The sequence below is a fragment of the Amblyomma mixtum genome, chromosome 10, assembly GCF_055824585.1.
Source record: "Amblyomma mixtum isolate Tamu chromosome 10, ASM5582458v1, whole genome shotgun sequence".
Taxonomy (NCBI): domain Eukaryota; kingdom Metazoa; phylum Arthropoda; class Arachnida; order Ixodida; family Ixodidae; genus Amblyomma; species Amblyomma mixtum.
In genome coordinates, this window is record NC_143021.1 from 160,952,024 (window position 1) to 160,966,836 (window position 14,813).

At 47.1% G+C, this 14,813-nt stretch overlaps 2 protein-coding genes across 2 annotated transcripts in view; both read left to right on the plus strand.

The window, feature by feature from the left end:
• Positions 1-14,813, plus strand: part of LOC149327525 (uncharacterized) — a 753,829-nt gene that overhangs the window by 538,301 nt on the left and 200,715 nt on the right. The gene's annotated exons all lie outside the window — the stretch shown is intronic.
• The window catches only part of LOC149327531 (uncharacterized), a 144,539-nt gene continuing 130,119 nt past the window's right edge, over positions 394-14,813 (plus strand). The window contains exon 1 of the mRNA XM_089563245.1: positions 394-503. The gene's annotated coding sequence lies outside the window, so the exon portion shown is untranslated. The remainder of the gene's footprint in view (positions 504-14,813) is intronic.

Below are 14,813 nucleotides of genomic sequence, written 5' to 3' on the forward strand. Positions count from 1 at the left end.
GAATAGGACTGATGCTTGGGCGAGTTGGTATGCCATGTTCAAGAAGAACAGCGCGAAATACACAAGGACTACACAGACACACAGACAGCGCCTGTCTGTGTGTATCCTCCTTTACTCATTGTGTATTTCGCGCTGTTCTTCTTGAACTGCAACTGAAATAAAAGAATATCTTTCGCTCTGATACTCTGCGCAGTGCGCACGCTAGCTCTGAAACAGATAGCCGAAATGCAAGAGGAAAACATCAATAGCTGCACGCGGATAGAAGCAGCGGCGCCCATCGCCGGCGACGCTGGGCGCGGGCCAACGCGGACCACGTGACCAAGAGCAGCCAATGGTCGCAGCAGTGGCGCAGAAAAAAAGAACGCACACAAGTTTTCTCCTTCGAGTGTTTCTGTTATCGGGACCGCGCGTCGACGCTCGTAAGCTCATATTCGCGTCGGCTGTGGAGTGCATTGCAACGTGCCTGCGACGATCACGGACGTTGTCGGCCGGGCATCCTCCAGGTGAGCCCTTCCCCTAGTCAGCCGGCGGCTGGATCCGGGCCCTTTATTCGTGGACTCGACCATTACGCAATCGAACACACTCTAAGCATGCCGTTGCGCAGAAAAGGTACTTTTGGATCAGATTTACGACGGCCTACACGTTTGTGCCCGGTGTACCTGGGTGCATTTTTTAAGCGTAATTCTTTTACATACACTAAGATTCCTGAGAGGAGATTCCTAAGATTCGCGGAGAGGATGCGCAGCGAACTGAAATTTCTGGTGATGATGAAAAGAAGCGTGGGTTGAGGCGGATTCAGCGCTCTTTTTGAACACCGTTGCGCCGCGAGATAGGGAGCGGAATAATAGGAGTGAACAGGAAAGAAGGGAATGTAGAGATCAGGGGCTGTTGAAACAGGGGCCTATTGTGATTTTGATTCAAAAGACAAAATACGTCGTATTTCGCCCTCGTAACAAGTGTATTGATGAGAACATTGTAAAAAAATTCCGCGATGAAGTCATCCAGCACTCCACTTGCTTTAGGTTCCTTTGCATTGCGTTTGAAGAAAACTTAAACTGGGCCACTCACGTCGACAGCGTGAAAACCAACATTGCACGATCTATCGGCATTATTAATAAATTAAAGCATCTGTTTCTTTCTAGATTGAAAAAACAGTTGTACTATAGCCTAGTGCATTCAAGCCTCCAATACTGTTTATCTCCATGCGGTATCACGACGAAAGCTAACATCGATAGCTTGCTAACATTACAGAAACGTACCATACGTGTCATTGAAAATGCGCCCTATAGAAGTCATTCTGCGCCTCTTTTCAAGAAGAATAGTATATTAACAATACAAAAATCTTATTAACAAAAAAACAGCTGTGAAAATATTTCGAGAGATCAGCCATAATAAACGCGCCTTTTTCAGAGCACACCCTCCAAAAGAACACACATATAAAACAAGACACACTACGTACAACACGGGCAAGATACAGACAAACTACGGCATGCAAAAGAAATATTTCCTAATTCCTGATTTTCGAAATCATGATCGTACGGTTCTCACTATTGTAAACGAATCGTCATCTCGAGGAAACTTGAAAAAAAAAATTAACCTGTACTTGTTATCGATTCACATATGATTATTTACCTTGAAAGCGCAAGATGCTTTCACTGTTTCTGCTATTTATTGCATGTACCTTCCATTTTAAGTGTGTGTACATACTTTATTCTTACCCCGTGTTGCTTGAGTGTTTTGTGTGTTCAGAAAGGGGACTGACACTTAGTCAGGCATTCGTTGCCTTTTTGTCAGCCTCCTCGACAGACTTTCTTCCTGTTTCGGTCGAAATAAACATTCATTCATTCATTCATTCATTCATTCATTCATTCATTCATTCATTCATTCATTCATTCATGTCGTCTCTGAAGCTTGCTAGTTGTGGCCCGTCTTCAAGAAATCGAAGTTAGGGCGGTTAATGTGCATGGCGTTCTGTCGCGCGGGACAGGCGGAAACACTACATGTTCGCTGCTATCACAGGGTAGACACTCGTCGGAACCCGGATATGCCTGTCCAGTGGAGGTCACTTGCATTACAAATGCTCAAGCTTATCTGACGGCACAATCACGGAGTAAGTTAATATTACTCCGCGGTCGATACGCAGCCTGTGCGCACTCGAAGGAAAACTGACTGCGCCGCAGGGTCACGGTCGTGTGGTCGCAGCGGCCATGATGGCTTCCTCGCAGCCACGAGTGCGGTTGCATGCTGCGCAGCATGAATGGATGGATAGGAGCACCCCCTTTGAAACGGGGTGGTGGCAATTTCCACCATGATCAGCTTTTCTTACACTATTTTTGTTCAACTGTGTTGCTAACTCTCCGTAAGATTCGCCATGTTCTTTCACTACGTTTTCCTGCACTTCTAACCTTGTGTCACATCTCTCCTTTTCAGCCACCAATCCTCCAATCGCTTTTTACTAACTTCCATTGCAGATTGTTTAACGTGACCATTGTTATCCTTAACCCTAGGGCCTCAGGAAGAGTGACTGTGCCTGCATCGACATCTGGATGTATAAAATCACTTTTGAGTATGCGGTGTTCAATGCTTTATATACATTTGCTGCACACTGCACATATGTCATCTTCATTGTTAATTTTTTTTGTAGCTACGAGTTCTAAGACACCCTGACCTAGCCTCAAAAAGCAGGGCACTGCCTCTTGAGTTATCATAGAAAAATTCTTTCCTGATCTGCCTTTTCCAGTATGGATATAGTTCTACACTATGTTTCTTTTCCATTGAATTCATCCAATTTTTAACTTCCGCGTTTTCAACTCTTTCTTTCTCCGTCCTGATGCCCGGCATACTTACTGATTAGTTTTCTTGTGGGGCAAATGGCTGGAGAGCCAACCTGCATCAAAGGGGCGCGGTCAGGGGAACGGCGGGAAGGGGAGAATGTAAATCGCGGGTTGCTGGGAAGGTGAAAGCGAAGGGAGCGGCGACTTCGTTAACGCAGTGGTGCAGCGCAAATTTTCGTCGCGCACGCACACTTGATAATGCGTCCCGCGTTTCGAGGCATGTTACGGCGTATTTAAAACTAACGCCAGCGCACGCATGCCGTATGAATCTCACTGATCTTCCGCGATTTGAATTTCTTATTAAATTCATTTGTTAACGCGACCTCAGGTGTTTTTCGCTGTTGTCATAGAAAACCTTCAGCGATACAAGCACTAAAAAATTAGTGAACGAAATGTATTACTCTTATGTGGTAGTCGAAAACTGGTAACGATTCGTACATCTGAAAGTCCCGGCGCATCGTGGATTCCGCTGCTTTCCAACAGTCGAGCACGGTCGTCTTAATATCAACATGTATCTCCTTGAATTGGAGCGATTATCGCTTCCGTTGATTTCGCTGATGGAACGCGAAAGCAAATAACGCAAATAAGGGGATAAACTAAGGTTGCGTATCTCAGAATGTACTTTTTCTAAGATTTCTCTCGAGCATCAATTTAGCGTTTTTTAAAGAATGGCAGTAAAATTATAACTTTTTTTTGCAGATCAGTCCTAGGACAATGACAATTGCATAAATCTCAATATTTTTATGTATGCGTGCAATATCTTATACGAATTATTTCTATAAGGGGCTTTGTCACGTAGATACGCGATTATGTGCTGGAGTTGAATTTTAATTTCCGCGAATGTTGGGTCTTTCAAAACAAGCTAATATCTGTATTGTTGAAAACGGACGTTTATGAACGTGCAGACATATGCACTTTCTCTATAATAATACAACCAGCCTGGATGACTACACGAACTGACATACTCAAGAAGCATGGCGGCTATTGAATATACCACGCGGAGATGTGGTTACACTTCATCCGTAACTAGTGAAAAGAGTTTTAACCACAGAGTCACCCCTTAAATGAATCCTGCAACACCTTTTGAAAGCGCTGTGCAAACTTTTATGAAAAACGCAATTAATGAAGCGCCTTCGCTTACTATCACTGGGGAAATACGAAATAGTGTTTACGAAATAGTGTTACAGAGACCTTTTAAGCTGCAAAACACAAGCCTAGCAAGCCTGCGATAGGAAGCGATAATTTTGCGACTTTACCGATGCTTTATCTAAGACTTTGCTCAATTTTCGAAGAAGGCTTTTTTATTTAGAAGAGCTCGTTTTTCGGCGCAGAATTGTCAGCGGTGTAGTATACTTCAGTATAAAGTTAATACGTGCTATTTAGAACGCTGCTAAACTAATATCGATTAGTTAACTTTAAAATATTACTGTTATAGGCTCCTCAATTATCGAGAGGCTCGTAGCCAATCGCAAGTATTATCGGTATCAGTTTTTTAGAATTTTGAAAACGCGTTTACGCTCGGCACTGCCGCCAAAGAACAAGCTTACAGTCAGAGCAACCTCTCAAGCGTACGTAAACGAACCACCCATACCCATGCACGTCCCCAACTTCCCAATAATAAAATGTCTAGGAGGCAGACCCATGCGTCTAGATAGGGGATAATACCATCTGGCCCAGGAGATTTCTGAGCCGCCAGGTCAGAAATGGCGCATTTAATTTCGTCCAACGTGATATCTAACTTCACTACATCACGCTGCTCATCGAATAAGACTGCGAATAAGCAACTGTAATGTGAAGTGCCATTTTTGACCCCGAAACCCCAAACAGCTTCTCATACTAGTCAAAGAAAGCATCAATAACACCAGTAGGATAACTATATGTACAGCCTCCACAGTGAATTTCTAATATTTTTGTCGCAAGAGCATGCTGATGGTGGTGAATTTTTATGGCTGAAGGGCAGAGTAAAGATTCTTCAAAGGAAGGTTCGCAAACCCTTCCTCTAGTTAATTCGGCGTGAAGGAAGACCAGGAGGCGTTGTTTCTCGTAGATGATGACAAATATAAGAGAAGCATATATTTACAACATATACAAGGAGCAAAACTGGAAAACAGCAGACATGAATTTACAAAGGGAAAAACAAACTGCGCTACTTTACTCTTCGACCCCGCAGGTTAGAGCCTAGTAGCAGAATATTACATGCTAAGCATGGAGCCCCAGCTCAGGCTGGTCTCCATCCGTTTACTTCGGTTTTTATAACCGTAACAAACAAAGAAATGGGGCGGTCATTTTAAGTGGCCCGCCCCAAGCATCAATTCTCCAATCATTGACCTACCCCGTGGGTTGAGCTCAGCCTCAAACCCAGGGGCTCGCTAAGAACATAAAGTAACAAATACAACACTACTCTCTCGGTGGAGAGAGCATGCACGTCCTCTCCCGTTGGGGGTCTCCTTCTGACCTGTCCCAAGCAGACCGCCGCCCCCCCCCCCCCCCCCCTTTCTCCACTCGCACTGCTAGTCAAGATCTTGGTACAGATGCGTACCCCCTGTCCACAGTGCTTAAACAATAGATGAGAGAGAAGCCGGTACGGCACAGACGGTGGGGCGTTCGGACAAGCGTGATCGATGAGCGGGCGGATAAAAGTGAGGAACGCATGTCGTTCCCCACGTCGCCAAAAAATGCTCCAATCGTGCTTTCCTGGGCTCTCTCTGTCAGTTCGGCAGATCAGCTAGGAAATGGTTCCTGTTTTCTCCCACAAATTGACAGAGCCATCGTGAAGATAACAGTGCGTACCAACTCCTTACTGCACTGTGCTTGGAGGGGCTTTTGTTCATAATGGGACAGCCCCTTCCGCGGGGGCAGCGCCCTGCACCGTGGTAGCTGGAAAAGAGCGTTGACCCTTCAAGGCCGCTGTGGGCCATCAGGCGCCTTTCCGACGTTAGCGTATGCATAAGGGGGGATAGGGGTGGGGGGCGCCCTGAAGGTAGCGGCGGTGCTGTCGTTCACCATGGACAGCCACCGCCGCGAGGGCAGCGCCCTATACAGTAGTTGCAGCTGGAATTAGCAGCGGCCTTACAGGCAGCTTTGGCCAAACAGCACAATGGCACAAATTAGTTTTCATTGCACAAAGTTGGGTCGAAGAGCCATATCCCAGGCATTTCACCCTAAAGAATCCGAACACCAGCCAGGGGAAAGCTTGTACCCATTTTATCACCGGTGGGTACCGGGCGGCACTGGAGATCGAATATCGCACCTTCTGCTGTGAGGTGGATGCTCAAACTACTAGGTGTGAAAGCGAGTCGGCCTTTCAACACTGAGGGCCCGACGAGATGGTTGCTCATCCAGACACCTACGGGACACTGAGCTTATCAAGGCTCTCTTGTATCTTTCGGTTTCAAACTGTTGAAGCTGTTTTTACGGTACTGATAACTTCTACATAGGCAGCAGTTCAATAAAAGTAGGCCCGAGTTCACGGAAGTGACGTCTTTTCAAAATAGCGATTCTTCCTGGGGCTTCAATTGGCAAGTGCTTTCTTTCTCATTTAAATAGGTCCCGAGTTCTGCAAAAATGAGAAATTACCTCGTGACAACACGTCCTTCAAAAAAGTAGATACCCCACATTGGAAGATTTCATCTGAGAGCAGACAGCTATTCGGCTTCCACAGCTTCCATCGAGGATGGAATATGCGCCGACTGTATCTCCCTATTTGAAGAGACACCATGCAGTGATCACTGAAGAATACGGGACGTACCCAGTAACCAAAAACTCTGGCTAACATATCTGCTGAAAGGTATATCCTGTCAAGCCGAGTACCAGAGGAGCATTAAAAATGAGCAACATGAATATTTTGGCCGTATGTTGTCCAAAGCCCACAAGGTTTTATTCATATGCCAAATATCTAAGTAAAGCCGAACAAAGGTCATTACGCCTATTTAACATTGCTAGGCCTTCTTCCCTACGAACACAATTGAAATCACCCAACACTATACTGTTACGATCCGTGCACAAATGGTCAAAGAATTGCAAAAAAAAATAGCCTTCTTTCGCGCAGCTTAACAGGGACATAAACGCAAATGATTCGCTACTGTACACCCAACATTCTGAAGTCATCGCATATAATTCGCCCGTCGTCATCTATGCGATACGACGCAGCAGTAACCCCAAGCGTGTTGGCGAGGAGTAGCATGCACCCTCCTGATAAGCTTCTCGAGCGAATGCCGATAACATTGAATTCTGGCAAAGAAGGCTCGAGAGCAGCGTCAGCCTCCTTATCAGAGGAGCTTGGTTTCCTGGACGGCTGCTGCAATCACACCGCATTTCTTTGAAAGATGTAACTGATGTTGCCTTCGACGGTTACGCAAACCCCTAACGTTACGGATAGTGACCTGAAATGCTGAGACGCTCGCCATTTTTGGTGCTTGTGTTAATGAACGGCAGTAGAGTAAGAAGTAATTATATATAGGCACTGTCTTCCTTCCTTTTGATTTTGCACATTGGCGCACCGCATGTTTGTCACTTGTGTTTTTTTTCTTCTTTCGTTCCTTCTTGAAAGGCTGCTTGGAGTTATAGAAAGTGCTCGAACGCAGCGCGCGCTTACGCTCGCAGCTTGTCGCACTGTATGGATCCTGCCATTGAGCAAGCCTTCCATAATTCGTTATTTACTGCGGTATCTCAGTGTCTTCGAACCTATATTTTCCACTTTTAAGACAAAAAACGCGAGTTTTTCCTTTCACTCCTGCTGATAGCGCGCTTTCTAGTCACTCATATCAACGCCATCGCACTATACGTTCACCGCACTGGATAACGATCAGAGGTAACGTGTGTTCATCTGGAAACTAAAGAACAAAAGAGAAGGGAGTAGAATGATGCTTTTTTTAGAATAAACCTTCACTGCCCAAGGCCCAACCGCTCTCCTTCCAGACTGCCGTCACTGTCACAAAAAGATACAGCTCCCCCCGTCCTCCCTCTCAGTGCCTTCGGCGCTTGCCCCATTTATTTCATGTATTGCTTTGTGCGTGCCACAATGGAATGGATGAAAACAACATGAGAGCTCTTGATGAATAATTGCATTAGAGAAATTTATATGAAATCACATATCAATTTTTTCATGGCGGTTATCGACGAAAAAAGTCACCTTTAATCAATCAATCAGTTTAAATCAGTTTTATTCCAACGGTTAGTAAAAAGAATACATGCGAGTCATCTGGGCCCTTAGCCTTCCTGGCTAGACTTGAGCCCATGCAGGAAGTACAAAAAATATTATAGCGAGACAACTCAGTATTATAGAGCAGCTATGTGACAGTTATTTACAAGTAAAAGCGAAATACTCAGGAAATCATACAATAGTTAGGAGGACAAAAACAAAAATAAAAGAACGAATGCATCCAAGAGAAACACAGATTTATAGTGGAGTCGAATAATGCTGGCTCCGAGAAAACTTCTTTATTACAGCGATTGAGAACTGACCTATCTTTAAGTTAGCTGGCAGTTGGTTCCAAATTTTAGCACTGGCATAGGCAATACTTCTTTTACTGTACACATTATTCACAACTGGAAGGTTAAAACAAGAATTGAAAATATTTCTAGTTGGACGAGATAGATATAAGAAAACAGATGATGACAGTGGGATGTTATGGTTTAGTATATGTAGAACCACTAAAGCTAGTTTGAAATCCCGCATAGCAAAGAAAGGATTAATGTCCAGGTCACGAAAGAGCAGAGCGGATCTGTCTGTGAGTTTACTGTGTATTATACGAAGGCTCTTTTTGTAAAATTGCTATTTGATTTAAGTAAGTGTTATACGAAAGTCCCCGGGACTCTATACAGTAAGTCATATTGTTTTGAAAAAGGCCATAATATAAGATTTTTAATGTGCGAAGCGAGAAGAACTTTCTAGCTTTCAATAAGAGAAAGCAAGCCCGTCACAATTTACTGCTTACACGAATTATGTGAGGATTAAAATTGAAAGCTGAATCTAGTGTTACACCAAGATATATCTGTTTATCGACTCGTTCGAGGGAGTTTGCGCCTATTCGTAACTCATTTAAGCTATTTGAGTTTTTATATGGACTGGAGAAGACAAAGTATTTAGTCTTTCAGGTGTGAATTGGTAATTTATTTTGTAGAAACCACTGGCATATCAGAGAAAGATCACTATTAGCGTACGTTTCGACCATTTTAGGTTCATGGCTAAAGAAGAGAAGGGCTGTATCATCAGCATACATAATAGTTTGGGCATATTTCAGAGCATCTGGGAGATCATATATATATACAAAGAAAAGAGTAATGGTCCCAATACCGAGCCCTGAGGCAGGGCACATAGGATGGAATGAACGCTTGATACGGATTTGTCAGTTTTCACACATTGCTTGCGGCCAGAGAGATAGCTTTCGAAAAACTGCTTTGATTGACCTCTGAATTCATACCGATGCAAGTTTGATAGTAGTATATCGTGGTTCTCAGTGCCGACGGCTTTTTCAATATCAATAAAAATGCCGACTACATACTCTTTGTTATTTAATGCTCTGTTGATAAATTCACTTAAACACTGTACAGCCGTGGAAGTAGATCTGTTTTTCCTGAAGCCATGCTGGTTTCCTACTAGTACGTTACATTTATCTAGAAAATGTGTAAAACGTTTAATCAATAACTTTTCAAATACTATCTTAAGGGCACTAAGTATTGATACTGGTCGATAGTTTTGGATGTCATCCTTACTACCCGACGGAATTGTATATTGTAATTGGACTTTAGTGGCTGATCGCCAATGACATCATTGCAAAAGAGTATTATGCTGAGAGTTTTCATTGTTGAAGGACATGAATATATGAATACGCGGCGACTTTCTGATGTGTCACAACGAATGCATGAACATGACTCCAGAAAAAAAGCGCTCAATTTTGTAAGGGGTGGACGGTGTGCACCTGTAGTTTCGGATTTCACTGTTTCGATTCATTGCGCGGCAGCGTCAAGGTTCCCTTTCAGCACAAATCGCGGCGTCGTCACTCTGCTACCGAAGTGTATGGAAAACGGGTCATGCATGAATGTATAGAATGAAAGTTATTGAACAGATGACAGTTAATGTGTCACTAAGTTCCGAATATGTCGGAAACGACTAGACTATATAAAGCAACTGTCACTACCACTTAAACCAGTTGGGCCAGCTGTGGATTATTCTTCGCAAAAAGCAGCGCGCGCGCTAACAGCGCTGTTCTGCTTCCTTTCACCCTGCGCTCTGTTTTTTCAGAGAGTGATCTTATGCAAAGAAAGTAGTAGAAGTAGTAGTAGTAAAAGACCTTTATTCGATGTCGACCGCCTGGGCAACCAGAAGTCGCTGTTCTTCTTCTTCAGCGCCAAGCCAGTCGAGCCAGGTGTGGTGATGGATAGAAAGGGTGGGGGGAAGGAACCCGACCGCTGAGCAGCCGAGCAATAAAGAGGCAATAGGCCAGGTCCGCATAGATACAGGGTCAGTTGGTACAGGAATGGTCCCACCTATAGCGATCGAGAAAGAGGCGGGACGGGGTGATAACTGCATTCATCTGAATGTGCCGAAGAAGGCGAGACTCCGGCACCGTGATTGATGAATGATGGGGAGGATAAAGGCGTTTGTCGAGGCGGAGCTCAAGGTAGGCCTCTTTTATGGTGCGGCGAAGGGTGAGTCTCCCACCGTCCTCCGAGGGCTTGGGCCAGGGGATCAACGGTGCCCGGAAAAGTGTGTTGCGGGCGAGCTAATGAGCCAGCTCATTGCCGTCAATCCCTGAATGCCCAGTGACTCAGCGGAGGAAAACGACGGAAGGCTGCAGTGCGGAGACCGCTCGTTCGACCTCCTGTTGGAGAGAAGGGGTCAGGGTGCGTTTCTGTATGTGGTGTATAGCGGCTTGTGAGTCAGAATAGACTGTGTACTCTTGGGGAGAGGGAAGGAGGTAAAATGACTGGAGGGCATGCGCAATGGCGAGGACCTCGAGGGACAATGCGTCTGGAGGGTGTAGATACGGCCCGCTGGTGTGGGTTTCAGGAGCAGGGAGGTGTGGATGGTACAGGGTGTAGCCGCAGGAACCCCGAGGAGCCACGAAGGAGGCATCCGTGTAGGCTACACATTGGACATCAAAGAGAGGGGAACGGTGCCGCGCGGCCGCATGACGACGGCAGGCGTGCAGGACGGGGTACATGTTGGTCGGGAGGAGAAGGATACGAAGATTGGGAGCGAGGGTGGGAATAAGAGAGGTAAACGGGGAGATTGGAATGGGCGAGATACCCGCCTGAGTCAATAACCACTGACCGTGACGGGTAAGGGAAAGCCGGCCAAGCTGCGAGTCACGATGGAGACTGAGAAGAGAACGAAGAGGATGGAAGAGGCCTGTGGCAAAGAGCTGAGTGGTAGAGGTAGTGATAGGGAGGTTGAGAGCTGCCTTGTAGAAGCCCACAAGGGCAGTCTCGAGAGCGTTGAGTCTGAGTGAAGGAAGCGTAGGGTGCAAAGTACAAGACCTTGTTGAGGGCCGGCGCGTAGGCAACTCGGCACGCGTGAGCCTCGTGGAGACCTGAGCGTCGAGCGACCACGCGTCGCAGGAGGAGAGTTACCGAATGGCAGGTGGTGACAGCGCGGTGGAGGGCTTGCATATCCTTGGCCGCATGCAAAGGGAAGCCAAGAACTTTGCACTGTGTGACGATAGGAATGGGATAGCCAGAAAGGTGGATAGAGACGAACTGGTTGTGTGAGCGCTGGTACGAGGAATGGTTGAGAAGGAGATGCTCGTATTTCTCAGGAGCAGGAGAGAGGCCAGCGGTGGTGAGAAAGGAGTCGTTGGCATCTAGACCATGTTGCAAGGTACGTGACCGGGAGAGCCAGATGAACACCAGAGAGTGATGTCATCGGCGTAAAATATATGATGCAGGTCGGGAATTTCAGTTAGCTGGTAGGTGAGGGGGGCCACAGCGAGATTGAAAAGGGTAAGAAAGAGAACAGCACCTTGAGGAGTGCCACGGGTGAGGTGGTGTGAGTCAGACAAGTGGGTGTCTGCTCGAAAGCGAGCCACACGTTTAGAGAGCAATGAGCGGATATAAGAGTACATGCGGGAACCACAATCCAAAGAGGCGAGTCGAGAAAGGATGTGATCGTGGCAAACACCGTAAAAGGCCTTGCGAACATCGACAGTCACAAGTGCGTGAATTTCAACGAGTATAGGGGACAGGAACGTCTGCTGGAGAATCTGAAACATGTCCTGTGCACCGACGCGGTGTCGGAAGCCGATGAGAGAATGGGGGAAGAACTCCCGTGCCTGAAGAAAATTAGAGAGGCGAGTCAGAGCCACTCGCTCAAGGGTCTTACGTACGCACCACGGCAGGGAGATTGGGAGGAGGTTAGAGAGAGAGAGAGGTTTGCCCTGCATTGGATTCATAGAAATAAGGGAGGATGTCCAGGAGCTCGGTAAGCAGCCGCTCTCCCAGGCCTCATTGTAGGTTTGAAGAAGGAATTCTTTGGCACAGTCAGGAAGGCTACGAAGTGTGGTTTATGTAATGGCGTCCTCACCGGTAGCCGAGCGTGTACCATTAGCAGCCAGAGCAGATTCGAGCTCCCGGAGAGTGAAAGAGTGGTCCAGAGCGGGTTTAGGTCCACCTGAGTACACCGGGTAGTAGGGTACCAGAGGGTGCGGGAGGTAGAGAGAGCCGAGTTGGTCAAAAGCATCGGAGGGAGTCCCCTGAGTGAGGGCTTTAGCTAGGGTGGGAGCAAGGGCAGCCTTAGAGCCAAGGAGGGATTTAAAGAGAGACCATGAGGATCGCGAGTGCAATGCAGAGTCAAGGCCATCAAAAAGAGCACTCCAACAACATTGCTCAAGGGAGGCGCAGTGGGCGACGATTTCGGCCCGCAGAGCAGTGATCCGGGAGGAAAGTTGGGCATTGTGGGGTTGGGAGCGAAAGGAGCGTTGAATACGTTTACGGCGACGCTATAAACGGAGAAAATAAGGATCTGGGTCTCGGATTGGGTGACGAGAGCGAACGCGACGGCTACTGGACGTGAGCTCTGCAGAGATGCGCGGCGTCCAGTCTTTGTAGGATTGAAAGGAGTCGGGGGCGAGATTACTGCGAAAAGCATGCCAGTCATTGTGAATAACCGGATGACAGCGAGGGGTGTGGGAAAGAGAGGTGGTAATAAGGGTGAGAAAGTGGTCACTGAGAAGAGTTTCGGCTGTTACCTGCTAGTGCAAGGAAAGTGAACCCCGAGAGAAAGTGAGGTCGGGTGTCGTGGGGCGATGTGAGGCAGTGATCGCTCGAGTAGAGAAGAAAGGAGTATTAAGAAGGGTGAGGTGGCGTTCCTGGGCCAAACAATGGAGGAGGAGGCCGGGTTTGAGGGTTTCTGGGTAGCCCCAGAATGTGTGAGGGGCATTAAAGTCACCACCAAGGAGAGATGGGAGGTAGAAGGAAGAGAGTGAAAGAATTTGCCCAGAGCAGAGAATAAAGAGGAAGTGACAGGGGGGTTGTAAAAAGACAAAAGGACCAGTGAGATGCGGGAAGAAGGGTGGTAATAAACCACACCAACTAATATTTGAGTAGGGTGGAGGAGATGTCAATTGGCTCTGCGAGCACGTCACTGCGTACATAAATAGACGCAAGGGGTGTGGCCGTAGTGGCATGGTAGACGCGGAAGCCTGGGACAGTGCGGGCCGTCCGGGTCTCCTGGAGAAGGAGAAAATGAGGCAGGGAGGGGCGGGTGAGTAGATACTGGTGGAGGGGGGTCTTATTGTGGCAAATATTTCGGCAGTTCCACTGCACAATCTTGAGGTCCTCGCCAAACGCCATTATGATAGTGGAGAGGTAGAGGCTCAGGATGGTACGCATTCCTTCTTTTTTGCCAGGGGCAGTGATTCATGGATGGAATGGAGCATAGAAGTGAAGGATTCCAATTGCTTTGGTTGTGCTTGTAGGGTGGTAAGAATCTGGAGAACCGAAATTTCCAGCTGAACCAAGCAAGTGTGATGTGCCTGTGTGGTGGTTTCGACAAGGTCAGCCAAAGGGGCGACCTGGGCGCTGGAGGATGGAGTGATGAACGTGGCAAGGCGCTCATTTAGCTTGCTAAGCTGAGAGGTAAGATAGGAGGTGGTTGTCTGGAGGGTTTGAGTCAAGGCATGTATTTGCTGTTGTAGATCGTGGGAAATGTGCTGCTGCTCTCGCATCTGGCGTTCCAGCATTGCGAACCGGACGTCGAAGGAGTGGCTCTCGTCAGTCAAGGATGGAGAGTGTGGTGTAGTGGAAGAGGGGGACGCTGGCACCGAGGATCATTTAACTATGGCGGCGGAGGAGCCTGGTGGTGACGTGATCGGAGCTGATGGGGGTTCATGATGAGAGGAGGAGTAGGAGGGGGGGGGGGGTTCAGTGGCCCGGCGCAAATGTAGGCGTCGGAGGTATGCAGCTTTGGCACACTCGCGTTGTTTGGCAAGGAGGAAGGGGCAAGTGGGGTCGAGGGAGGGGTGAGTGTTTACCTGGCAGTGAACGCACCAGGGCTGGGCACACACATGAGCGGAAAGGTCAGCGGGTAGAGGAGCAGCTCAGCGACGGCACTTGGCGATGTCACGGCGCGTGCTTATGATTGTGGAGACAGATCGGTTTGAATCTGAGTGACGCTTGAACGGTAGTTATAGTTTCGTGAAATGAATCGTGCTGCCCTGGTTTAGATAGATTCTAACGCGATGATCATGTTCTGATGATAGGGAAACCAAATGGGAGAAGCAAATTCATGTTGTGGACGAACAAAAGTGAGGTATGCAAGCTTTCGAATATTAGATGGTGAATTTCGGAGATTTCGGCGTAGGTATCCAATGACTTTGAGGCGACGGCGCATATGGATGAGATATGGAATGACCATGAAAGATCTGAAGAAAGGTTAACGCCAAGGTATTTGTAATGTGATACGTGAGAGAGGAGATCATTTTGAATACGATATGCACAGCTAGACTTGTTATTTTTACGGGTGAAAGAGATGACTTTGCA